We start from the raw sequence: 13,079 nt of genomic DNA on the forward strand, positions 1-13,079 counted from the left end.
CCTTCCAACTGTTATCGAGTGTGATGAAATCCCTGATAATAGACGAGAGATACCAACACCTGAAGTAGCAGATAGATATCCTCATTTACAGGAGATATCTAAACACCTGATGCCATTAGATGCAAATACCAGCATTCTTCTATTGATAGGAAGTGACCTTGGTGACGTGCATCACGTTATTGAACAGAGAATTGGACCCACTAATACTCCACATGCCCAGAAACTTCATCTTGGATGGGTAGTTGTGGGAGAAGTTTGTCTAGGAAGAACTCATAGGCCAGACGTTGTCGTAGCAAACAAAATTGCAGTTTTGTCTGATGGAAGAGCGACATTATCCACACCATGTCCGAACAATATCAAAGTAAAGGAAAACTTACCTGAAGAGAGACAGTGTGATGTATTCTTAAAACATCAGTTTAGAAGTGAATCGATTGGGGAGAACATTTTCCAGACATCCCATGATGATGATAAGCCTGGATTGTCTGTGGAGGACAAAGAATTTTTGGCCATCATGGATAAGGAGTTTTCTCGTGACGAAAGTGGCCAATGGGTTGCACCATTACCGTTTTGAGAGCCAAGACAGAGACTTCCAGACAATAGACAACAAGCACTGAAAAGAGCAATGATTTTAGACACTAGCCTAAGGAAGAACTCAGTGAAGTGTGAACATGCAGTTGCCTTCATGAAACGCATTCTTGATGCACAACATGCAGAGTTAGCACCACCATTAAAGGACACTGACGAGTTCTGGTATTTACCAATCTTCAGCGTTTACCATCCTAAGAAACCAGACCAAGTAAGAATGGTATTTGATTCATCTGCACAGTGTAATGGTGTATCGTTAAACAATGTGCTTCTATCTGGCCCTGATCTGACGAACAGTCTACTTGGTGTTCTTATGAGATTCAGACTTGGTGATATTGGTATCATGGCCGATATACAGCAGATGTTTCATTGTTTCAAGGTGCGAGAAGATCACAGAAATTACTTACGTTTCTTCTGGTACTTAAACAACGATCCGCACAAGCAGTTGGTAGAATACCGGATGTGCGTTCATGTTTTTGGCAATAGTCCATCACCTGCTGTTGCTACATATGGACTTCGAAGAACTGCACATAATGCTGAAGGTACCTATGGAAGTGACGTCCGCAGTTTTGTGGAGCGCAATTTTTATGTTGACGATGGTTTGATTTCTATGTCATCTGCAGAAGAAATCGTTAGCCTGATGAAGAGAACACAACAAGCTTTGTTGGAAGAAGGAGGTCTTAGGCTTCACAAATTTGTATCTAACAGCAGTTATGTGATGAAACATTTTCCTACTAAAGACCTTGCAAAAGACCTGATGTCACTCGATCTCTTGAAAGATAACCTTCCCATTCAGCGTAGTCTAGGGATAAGCTGGGATCTACGAACCGATTTATTTACATTCAGACTCTCCTTAGACGAGAAGCCATACACTCGCCGAGGAGTCCTGTCTTGTGTGAATAGCTTCTATGATCCCCTAGGACTTGTTGCACCAGTTCTCATTAGAGGTAAATTGCTGCTGAGAAAGTTGACGTTAGAATCTACAGACTGGGATCAACATCTACCTGAACAATACCAAGAGGAGTGGGAGGAGTGGAAACAACAACTACTGCATCTTGAGAACCTAGAAATCCCTCGTCCTTACCTTCCTGTTCCGACTGAGAGTCTCGTCGGGAAAGATGTCCACGTTTTTACGGATGCGTCAGAAGATGCCATTGCAGCAGTTGCCTTTCTTAGAGCAAAGGATTTAGATAGCAATTTACATCAAGGTTTTATACTCGGTAAAGGAAAAGTGGCACCTAAAAAAGCAGTTACCATCCCTCGTCTTGAGTTATGTGCTGCAGTGCTGGGCACTGAAATCGCCAAAATCATCAAAGATCAGTTGGACATTGATTCCAAAGAAATTCATTTTCATACAGATAGTAAAGTTGTCCTTGGCTATATCTACAATAAGACAAGAAGATTTTACACTTACGTTAGCAACAGAGTTGAGCAAATTCATAAGGTCTCGTCACCAGAGCAGTGGAGTTATGTGCCATCAAAACATAATCCTGCAGACCAAGCAACTAGACCCATCTCAGTTGAAAATATGAAACAGTCCCTGGCTCTTTGGACCAAAACGATGGTTTCTTAACAGTCAAGATCAAGACACATCAGAAATACCCAAAACAGATGAACTACTTACACTGGAATATGATCTCATAGATTCCGAGAGTGATAAAGAGATTAGACCAGCCGTGACAGTTAAAAAGCTACACATTGGAGATTCTGTCATGGGAACTAAACGACTAGTCAACTACTCAACATGGAATAGTTTGGTTTCAGGGATGGCAAAGTTAAAACATGTGGCGAGATGTTGGAGTGGAATAGCACCATGCAGAGGTTGGCATATCTGCAACAAGGCAAATGCTGTTGACCTTTACCTTGAAACAGAGAAACACATCATCAGAGAGGTCCAGAGAGAAGTGTTTCAAGAAGAAATTAGATGCATCACAGAAGATCGAGAACTTAACAAGAGCAATTCACTCATGAAATTAAACCCCTTCATAGACAGTGATGGTATCTTACGTGTAGGAGGCCGATTAACACAATCAACGCTGAACATCAATGAGAGAAACCCTATCATTATTCCTGGAAAGCAACATATAGCTACGCTTTTGGTGCGCCATTACCACCAACTCACTAAACATCAGGGACGCCATTTCACGGAGGGCGCTATCAGATCAGCAGGCTATTGGATAACAGGAGCCAAACGAATAGTATCTTCAGTTATATTCAACTGTGTGACATGCAGAAAGATGAGAAGAAAACCTGAACATCAGATCATGGCAGATTTACCTCAAGATCGACTTTCACCTGGACCACCATTCTCAAGTGTAGGGGTAGATACCTTTGGACCTTGGGAAGTTATTGCACGTCGAACAAGAGGAGGATTGGCTCATGCAAAACGTTGGGCGATAATGTTTTCTTGCCTCACGTCTCGAGCTGTTCATATCGAGGTAGTAGAAGAGATGAGTTCCTCGTCCTTCATTAACGCTCTTAGGAGATTCACTGCTATAAGAAGTCATGTTAAAGAGTTTAGATCGGACCGTGGCACAAATTTCGTGGGATCAACAGAAAGTTTAGGAATCGATATGGTTAATGTAGAAAATGGACCTGTCAAGAAGTTTCTTTTGGAGAACAGAACAGTATGGATCTTCAATCCACCCTACTCCTTCCACATGGGTGGAGCCTGGGAAAGGATGATAGGCCTTACAAGACGAATCCTAGACGCCCTGTTGATAGAAGGTACTGCAAAGAAGTTGACACATGAAAGTCTTGTTACATTCTTGGCAGAGGCAAGCGCTATCATAAACTCAAGACCACTAGTGCCAGTTTCAACGGATCCAGAGTACCCATTCATACTTACTCCGTACACTCTTTTGACCCAGAAGACGGACAAAGGTGGAGAACCACTTGGACCCTTTGAAGAAAAGGATACATTCAAGGCACAGTGGAAGAGAGTTCAGCTACTCGCAGACCTATTCTGGAAACGGTGGCGTAAAGAATTCTTAGTCACGCTGCAAAGAAGTGGACGCATAACCAGAGAAATTTATCTATCGGTGATGTCGTTTTATTGAAAGATAACTCAGCACATCGTTGTGACTGGAAGATGGCAGTGGTGGAACAAGTGTACCCAAGTGAATCTGACAAGAAAGTCCGTAAAGTAAGACTCCGTGTGAACAGGGACGGTATTAATGTGTTTTATACGCGTCCGGTTACAGAGACTGTGCTCTTGATTGCAGTGTAATTACATGTAACAATATTTCAGATTCTTAGAAAACTGATATTTGTTATATTGAAACATTTTTTGTAAATAGGTTCATAGTGATATACTTAGATATCAGACGGGGAGTGTAATGTTGATGAACACTCTATTTATATTTCTATATTTATTTTTCTAAATTATTTATCTATTTCACAGTTAGAGTTATCTTTCTTAATCAAATAGTTATCTGTCCTATAATTTCTAGAGTTATCTTTTTATTTGTAAATCAAGAGTTACTTTTCCTTAATTCCTCAATTCCTGTGTTGTTTTCCTTTGTGTGGCCTACACTAGGAGACTCATCCCATTATGTCAAATGTCTGACCTATGCTGCCACACACTGTAAGTTACTTATGCTGTTTATATCTATTACGCGTATATTTATTATATTTATACTATTTTTGAATGAAATGTTTGTAATTTGAATATATTAGGAATATCTATTGTTATCACTCTAAAGTATGGAACCCTATTATTGTCATAATCTTTAACCATAAAATTGGGGTACGTTCATAACATTTTTCTATGGAAACCCACTTGTGTCAAAACTTTATACTCTGGATTTAATAGTGAATCTTTATTTTTATTTACCTCTTGAATATTTTCATTTACAACTTATTACAAAGTTTATGCTATATCTATAGTTATATATTGATACTATTTATCATGTTATTGATAAGTAATTCTATTTTTTGTTTTGTTTCAGTTCTTTACCGCATTTACACAATAAATCTATGCACCGAAATATTGTGTGGTTATACTATCTGCAAGATACAGGCAGAATAGAATTGATCTTTATGGCATGCAAGCTTTACAGCTTGTATGTATTCTTTTTTCTTTTGTTTTGCACTGTCTTTCTGCAGCACTCGGCACACTTGGGCCAATCTAGACGGAGTCAACCGAGGTATGCCGAATGATCTCGGCAGCAGAGTCAAAGTTTACGGAAACAGCCGAGCATCTTTTAACGTTTCACTTGGTAGAGCTTATTCAGAAAAAATAACTAATAAAGAAATACAAAGCCAAGAAATTTTCAAGAATTATATGGCCTGATAGGTTTACATGTAGGTCACTTTACTGTTTAAAGTTGTTGCTAAAGACGGTAAGCTTTTTGAAAAAGCTCTACTTGTTATTATGCACTCGTTAGGTAATAACCTAATATAGTTTGAAACATTTCCGCGGTGATCCATAGTACATATATTATGATAGATAAATCATGAATTACTGTGACTTTGATGCAAATTATATGGTGTTGAATTCAACAATATATCTTTAGGCCTTTAAGTTTTATATATAGTATTTGAAATGTGTATTGATTAAATATAATTCTAAGAATCTGTACAATGATTTGTATCTGATTAATTTAAAACTAGTTTATTCACAGGGTTAAAATGTCTAGTATGATCTTATGCATTAGATATTTATCATATTATTAGTACAATGTATATATTCATACAACCAAAACATTTTTGTCCGAGTAGAATTCAAGAGTTCTAAAATGTACATATTGTATGTACAGTGTATAATGCATCAAGGGAAACATTTTGCTGTTGCAACTTGTTATAAATGTTTATGAGTCTATTTGATTTCAGTAAACGCACATTGACAGTTGGAAAGACAAAGCCTGGCCAATTTCATATTGATTTTGCACACATGGTGTATACTGGGAAAAAATCGTGTCTGTAATTTTATTCCATTCCAACGAATTTTATTTTGTGGCCATGAATAAATAAAAAATATTTTCATACCATGTCCTATTACAGTCACCCTAGAACGTTCCTTTCCTTTCTGATAGAAATGTCAGGTATTATTCGCAAATTCATCAATGGTACATGAACAAACATTTTAGATATGACACATTATTGTATCAAATTACACGTTAGAGTAAATATGTACTAAATATTAAAGACATATAAATCAATAAAATTAACTTTTTAAAAGCATTTTTAAGCTAAATTCTATTTTCTAATCCTTTCATCCTTTCGAAAAATTATTCGAAAAGAAATTTCAGAACAATTTCAGTTCGTAAACTTTAATATCTTATTGATGAAACTACTTGTAATTCTTAGTCCTCTCCTAGTACAAACGGTTGTCTAACATTCCGATTTTGAAATCTCATTAACATTTATGTTTGTTATTGTAACGTGGCAATATCGCTGAGGATTTTTTTAAAAAGTGATTAACGTGAACATTTTGAAACGAAACCAAATATCTTTATTGTGGAAAACAAATATAATAGTAGACTCAATTTGTCAAGAAAAGTGATAATCGTAAATGCATCGATTATGTCTCTCCATAGTTTAGTTTTAAGTATCAGTTTAATTATTGGAATAACTATTCAATGGAGACTGAAGACCTCTAATCGTATCAATTTTTCAGGCGTTATCCAAAGACGTGTGAAATTATCTACAAACAGAGCTATCAATGGCCTTCAGATTCTGTCAATGGATAGAAAAGAAAGCAACCTTAAAACTTTACATCAATGAATTCTTATTTCTGACTTGTACAATTGATCGACAATTGTTATGTAGCACAAGCGATAATTCCGTCGTATTTTTTTGGGGGGGGGGGGGGGGGGTTTATATATTGCCATTCTGCACATCAACTAAACTGACTACCGTAATACAATTAACTTAAGGTAATTTGCACAAATTTTGGGAAAGTCTCCAAGAAGTATAACTTTTAATATTGCAGTTCTTTACTGAGTCACTGTATACTTCTGTTTCTCTAAATGATCTCTCTATCTCTCTTTATTCATCATATACATACATGTATATATGTTTAAAATGGATTTATCAAATAATCCGACAATCCTGTCAAGATTCTCGGCTTAACAAAATAAAATAATAATCAACATAACCTTTGTCCTTCAAGTTAATTAACCCCATATGTATTGTGCTGGCATTACATGGATTTGGAACTGGGGCAAAACATTCTGGCATTTTACCGTCAATATCAATCAGGTAAAACAATACAACACATGATAGCTAGCGGAAACCCCTAGTGTATATCTATTGTGTCTCTTTTCTGCAAGGATTCTGGTGATTATTGATAAACCGCTTTGATGACATTGGTGAGAAAGATTTGTACACGGAGTTACTCTTAACTTGATAATGATTGAAATAAACTTAAGAGGTACCAAGTTTTCGACCTTTTCTTCTTCAATGCAGAACATCCTGGAAAAATTGTCAATGAATGGTCGTGCAGAGATTCTATCGGACGGAAGTTACTATCTGGACCGAAATCCATTGATATTTCACCATATCTTAGATTTCTATACTGAGGGAGAGTTTCATCTTCCTAGAAATATTTGTCCTCTCCAGGCCCGGAAGGAAATGGAATTCTGGATGATTCCGTTCAGTGAAATGCCCGTATGTTGTTACGAGACACTTTATGACGACAAGGAAGCGGAATACAAAGCGATAAGTCTTCTGGAAAATGATGTAAGACACGACAGGGATAATTACAAAGTGATAAAATCAGAATCATCTAGGACTACCCTCAGAGACAAACTCCTTGATGCGCTTAATTTTCCATTACAGTCATGGTTAGGAAAGGTAAACGACTTTTTTAAAAACTGAAATGGTGTGAATTTTAAGTTAAAGATCTTTTGTCTTTTTGATAATCCTCTTTCAGGATCTTACTTTCGTGAAACCTGTAGATATTACGTGGATTAGAATTATAATTATGGTCTCTTACTTGAAAAAGTAGACATTTTTTTCATTTAAGAGATTTGAAAACTTTATTCACTCAATTTACATTGTGTTGTAATATAAACTATAATCAAAGTACAACAATTTCTTGCACAGTGACAAAATTATATATTTACATTGCACATGTATTTTGTTTATAAAATGTAAGGGAAGCTACGGCATTCAACACACCATAAAACGGACAGGGGGTCAAAAGGTTAAAGTATGCGTTTTATTTTTACATCACAAACGTTGAGCGCCGTGGAAATGCAACGTCATAAGCGAAAATCATAATTCACGCTCACATTGAACAGAAGGCTGTTGCAACGGCTCTTCCATTAATTGTAAATTACCCGAAGGATAATATAGGGATTTTGAAATATAAATCACATTTGCAATAAAGGCAAGGAGTTAAAAAATGTAAATATACTGAATCATTATTTTTTGAAAGATATAGTCTAACGCGCGTTACTCAATTTGTTTGCACACACCGTTGCAGTTATGAGACTCTAGCTTTCAAAAAATAATGATTCAATGCTTAAATGTCTTCAATACTTTTTAAAATATACACTTATTCTATGAATAAGAAATAAATTCTGATAATGTATGAATAGGATAACTTCTACCGTACATTGCATAGATAGATAAAATACAATTCAGAAATTGAAAAGAAAACATTTAAAGGGCTTGCTTGAAACATCTTGCTAAAGTATTAAATAATTACCGGTAATTGTTTTAAGAAAAAATCATTTTGTGGCCTAGCAGACATTCAAAGAAACTGGGTTTTTTTCTCTTGAAAAAGTTTTTTCTTCAGATTTATCGCAATTGGCACCTATCCTTTAACTTATACAAAGGACTGCGAACGATAGTATTGTTCTCCCGTCTACCTCCAAGTCAATTTTCAAAAGTAAACACATTTGAATGATTTTTCATATCTATATAGATATTTATATGAATTTTCATAAAACATTACTTCTTTGGAAAAAAAGAGAGATAACTGTATAATTTTGGTAAAACTTGTGTTTTTCACTATAGAAATCAGCGGAAAACGGAAAATATTTTTAAAACATATCCCCCCCCCCCCCCGTGAAACAAAAATTCCTTTTTACAGGTAATATGGACTGTCATTTCACAAATTCATACGAAAGCTTTTTGTGTTTCACGGGGGGAACATATGTTTACAGACAAAAAAAACTGCAAAAATGCTTATTTTTTCAACAACTTCAAAGGGATTTATAACTAAAACATTGTATTTTATTAATGATATATGTATAATATGTTTAATTTTATATGAGTAAAACATAAGAAAAGATTTAAGGAAAATTTATTCATATCCAAGAATATTTTAAAATGTGGTGATGCTTTAAAGCCCGATTTCAATGAAAAATATCGTCTACCCCCTTATTTAAAGAGCTGGAATTAGGGGTAATTAACTATTTAACACTGGTATTTTAATTATTTCAATCAATTACAATTGAACTGCATTAAACAAAGATTTTACGGCCAAATTGCCATTAGTATTGAATTAAATGGATGTAAAATGTAGGCGGGAATCGAGAGTTGGCGTGCGTAGTTCTTTAATGATTAGAACTTATTGTGTCATTGTAGGTATGGCTGTTTGTTGTTGCTATAGCAACTGCTGCTTCTATAGCTGTTTTCCTACTGGAGAGTTCGGCTTTCTTCCGGGTCCAGAGAATTGGCCAGCCGAACAATAAGACCATTGAATTGGCTGGCAACAACAAAAAGTTATATAAGCTGCTGGTTACCCAGACCTCTCAACAAATGGCTTTTGCAGAACTATTTTCAAATACTGTACTTATGTTTGATCTTATTTTGAGATTCGTTATTAGTCCAATGAAAAAACAGTTCTGTAAAAGGCCTCAAAATATTTTGGAGCTATTGACCGAGTTAGTGATCTTTAGCTTCACGGCTCTGGAGTATCTGGTTGATTATGAAGAGTCTCTTAACAACTTTTCTTATGAATTCTCTACATTCTTGCAAATCTTCTACTCGCTTCGTGTATTTCGCATTTTCCGCGTTATCGAATCTTGCTCAGAGATGAAAATGCTAAAGTTATCACTACAAAAAAGCATTAATGAATTCTGTCTGTTTGTTACAGTCCTGATAACATTTGCTTTTATTTTTGGGTCCTGGATATTCTGGGCGGAGTTTTTTAATCCGGACACCTTTCCCAACGTATTTGTCGGTATATGGTGGGCAATCATTACCATGACGACGGTTGGATATGGCGACTTTTTTCCGAAAACAACATCTGGGTATTTTGTGGGAGTGTTGACGTCTATATTTGGTTTGATACTATTAGCTATGCCAATAGCAACCATTGCATCAAATTTTAGCAAGATCTATGATTGCTATAACTTTAGAAAAACTCACATGAAAACAAAGCAAGTAAAGCAATCAAAACTATTAAAAGAACCAGCGGAAACTTGTGCCTTGTAGCAAGAACAAGAACTGACTTCGCTTACATTAGATTTTGATTTATCTTAGTGTTCAAGACAGTATTTTGTAGAATTCAAGGTAATATGGATCGCTAATACTCAAAATCTCAACCGTTTTCCATTGATAGTATTTGTTTATACATGTATAGTGCATAAAAGATTTCCGTTTCAAAATAAAGTGTACACTTAGTATTTATATTTTAAAGAAGAGAATGAGAGATAATGCTCCGTTGATATCTTTTGTTTTAATTTTTTTATTGTCAATTATCTTGAACAAATGTACATTTGCAGGCATAAACACGAACAAAAGGCAAAGATTTTATCACAGGTCTAAGACCGTTTTGCTATTTAAAGACGTATATACCATGAAGTAATTGTCGAATTCGGAAATGTAGGTGAAACTGATCATCTGCTCAAAACTCTTGAAAATCGTTTGAAATGGCATTCCTTATGATTTTTTTTTCATGTTGTATGAACTACATGCATTTGCAGTGCAGTGCAGTGATTTAATTGTTAAAAATTTAGCCATCCAATCAAAAGCTGTATTCTATGACAATAATTATTATAACATGGTCGTCTATTGCTTTGAAATGTTTAGCTTAAATTTTGTACTGATAAAAAAATTAGATGCTTGTACTACTAAATTGTCGACTGAGCAAAAGGGTGATGTGCTATTCATACCTCTGTGATGTTTAGAAAAAATGAACCTTGGTATTAATAGACATGCTCAAAATTATTACTTTACAAGATGTAGTTAGAAAACTCCGCCAGCAACACCATCTAAATCAATTTTAAAGTTTTCAATCGATCATTTTGACCTTCATTTCCTAATTCAACCCTTAGTAAATTATGACTTTTGGTAACAAAAACGGGCTTAGCCCCTGTAAGTTATACTGCTGCAGAGAGGTCCTAATTTTGGTACAATTACTCAGGAAAACTTTTTGCAGCTTCTCCTACAAACATTTTCATACATATGAACCTAGGCACAGCATATAGAAATAGACAAGTTCCCGGAAATATTCGATCTTTGGGGTAGGATTTGAGATGCTTTGGTAATAGAGTGCTTACAGTTTAATCTGTTGTGAAATTTTTCGATTCAATACACACATCGACTCATTCATTCAGTTTACTGTTAGTATGGATTCTGGTTAGAGTTAACCTGAATTGCTGTAGATACCACAATGATAATCGATGGCCTAATTATTTCGTGTATTCATCTATAATTTGAATTTTAAATGACCAATTGGTATTATTCGCTTTATGTACATTTAAATGTTACTATCCATAATAGATGGATATACAGTGGCGCCGCGGTAATCCGGACGCCAATAATCCGGACGCTTCACCTTCCGGACGATATTTTATGGGAACCGATTTTTTCCACGTTATTCTGTCTCATTAATCCGGAAATTCGCGTTCCGGATCCGGACGGTCAATTTCTACTACAAAACGCAATATTTCATTGAAAAATGACTCGTTTATCCGGACGGTAATTTTTCGAGGAACGACTTTTCACACCTTTCTTGCAGTAGTGATAATTATTGTAAAAACATTGTCCGTGGAGTCAGTTTGAAGGCGGTTACCTGTGACCCCTAAACAATAGCGTCTATAATTAGCGTGTGTTTACCTCAGCTAAAACACACGTCTTTTATATTATAAAGCCCGAAGAATTTAGCTTATATTGTGCATTAATTAAATTGCTAACGAATATAAATTTATGAGAATTTTGGAGAGTTGTAAATAAAATTTTTATTGAATAATAAATCACGAGATTTCGTTGTGGTATCGAGTTACGTAAGTTTATCAAAATACGATCGTACATTATTTGAAACTATTTTTTCTTTTCATAAGACAATTTATTATGATACATAATTCAAGAAAATATATTTCTATTAATGCACTAAGAAATACGTAACTGGCGTTAGTTATAAATGCCGATCACGTCTTTTCAAGATATATAACTTATGAGTTTATAGAAAAAGTATTGATAATCCTGAATATGGCTTGTGTTTACGTTGAATGTTTGCAATACGTACACTGATTACAGTGTTTAGTTACTTACTTCCCTATGTAGTGAATATACGCGGTTAATCATTTGTACATTCTCAATGGTGATAATGAACAGTTCTACTTAATATGAGCTTGAATAAATATAAAAAAAGAAGTGCCGAAATAAAACAGTAGCAGATCAAAATTTGGTCAGCCCATGTAACTACAGGAAGGCGAATAAAGTTTCCTGTGTTAGAAAAGGAAGTCTCAACATAAAACTGCCTATCCATTTTTCATCGTGTAAATTACATTTTAATTTTTTTCTTTTTTTAAAATCTATTATTTCTTTTAAAACTATAAAAATAAAATCAATATGTCAAGGTAAAATAAAGGTGTTTTCTTTGCCTTCACATTTGATACCACTATGTTCATATGTATATGATTTAAGAGGGTACGCCTTTTAAGAAGTGATTCACTTATCCGGACGATTCATTTATCCGGACGATTTCGTTGGGGACGGAGGCGTCCGGATTAACGAGGCGCCACTGTATTCTTATCTCCTCAACATCTGAAAAAGAAATGAAATATTCAATATAAAGGAATAGAGTTAAAGGGTTGAAGGTTAAAATTGTATTGTTTTGTTAACCAATTGATAATGATTAAAAACATCGCCTGGCCATCAATATTTTTAAACTCTTTCTCAATAACAAAATGATTAATTTACAATTTTTATTACATAATTGTAAGGTATTTCAGTCATGTTGATATCTATACATTATTCCACAAAAATTATTAGACTTTTCTCATGTCTGTATGTATCTGTAGGTCACACTGGATAACATTGGGAGGAGGAAACAATCAAATTTATAATTGTGATCCTGAAATTACATTATTTCCTCTCGCGCTCCACATAAAATCTATCTATACATTCTTTCGTAAGGAACTGAAATTAAACTCGGTTGGCAAATTAGCCTCATTTAAAAATATTAGTGTTGTTGAATTATTTGTCCAAGTGTGTTGGAATGACTTGTGCATGTACTCATAGATCTAGAATACGTGTACTCACTGCAGATCAAGGGCAGACTGTTGTCAAAACATAATGAACATGATTTA

Source organism: Saccostrea echinata, unplaced genomic scaffold, assembly GCF_033153115.1.
Source record: "Saccostrea echinata isolate AGI-Se365-2 ecotype Australia unplaced genomic scaffold, CSIRO_AGI_Sech_v1 ptg000056l, whole genome shotgun sequence".
Lineage (NCBI taxonomy): Eukaryota > Metazoa > Mollusca > Bivalvia > Ostreida > Ostreidae > Saccostrea > Saccostrea echinata.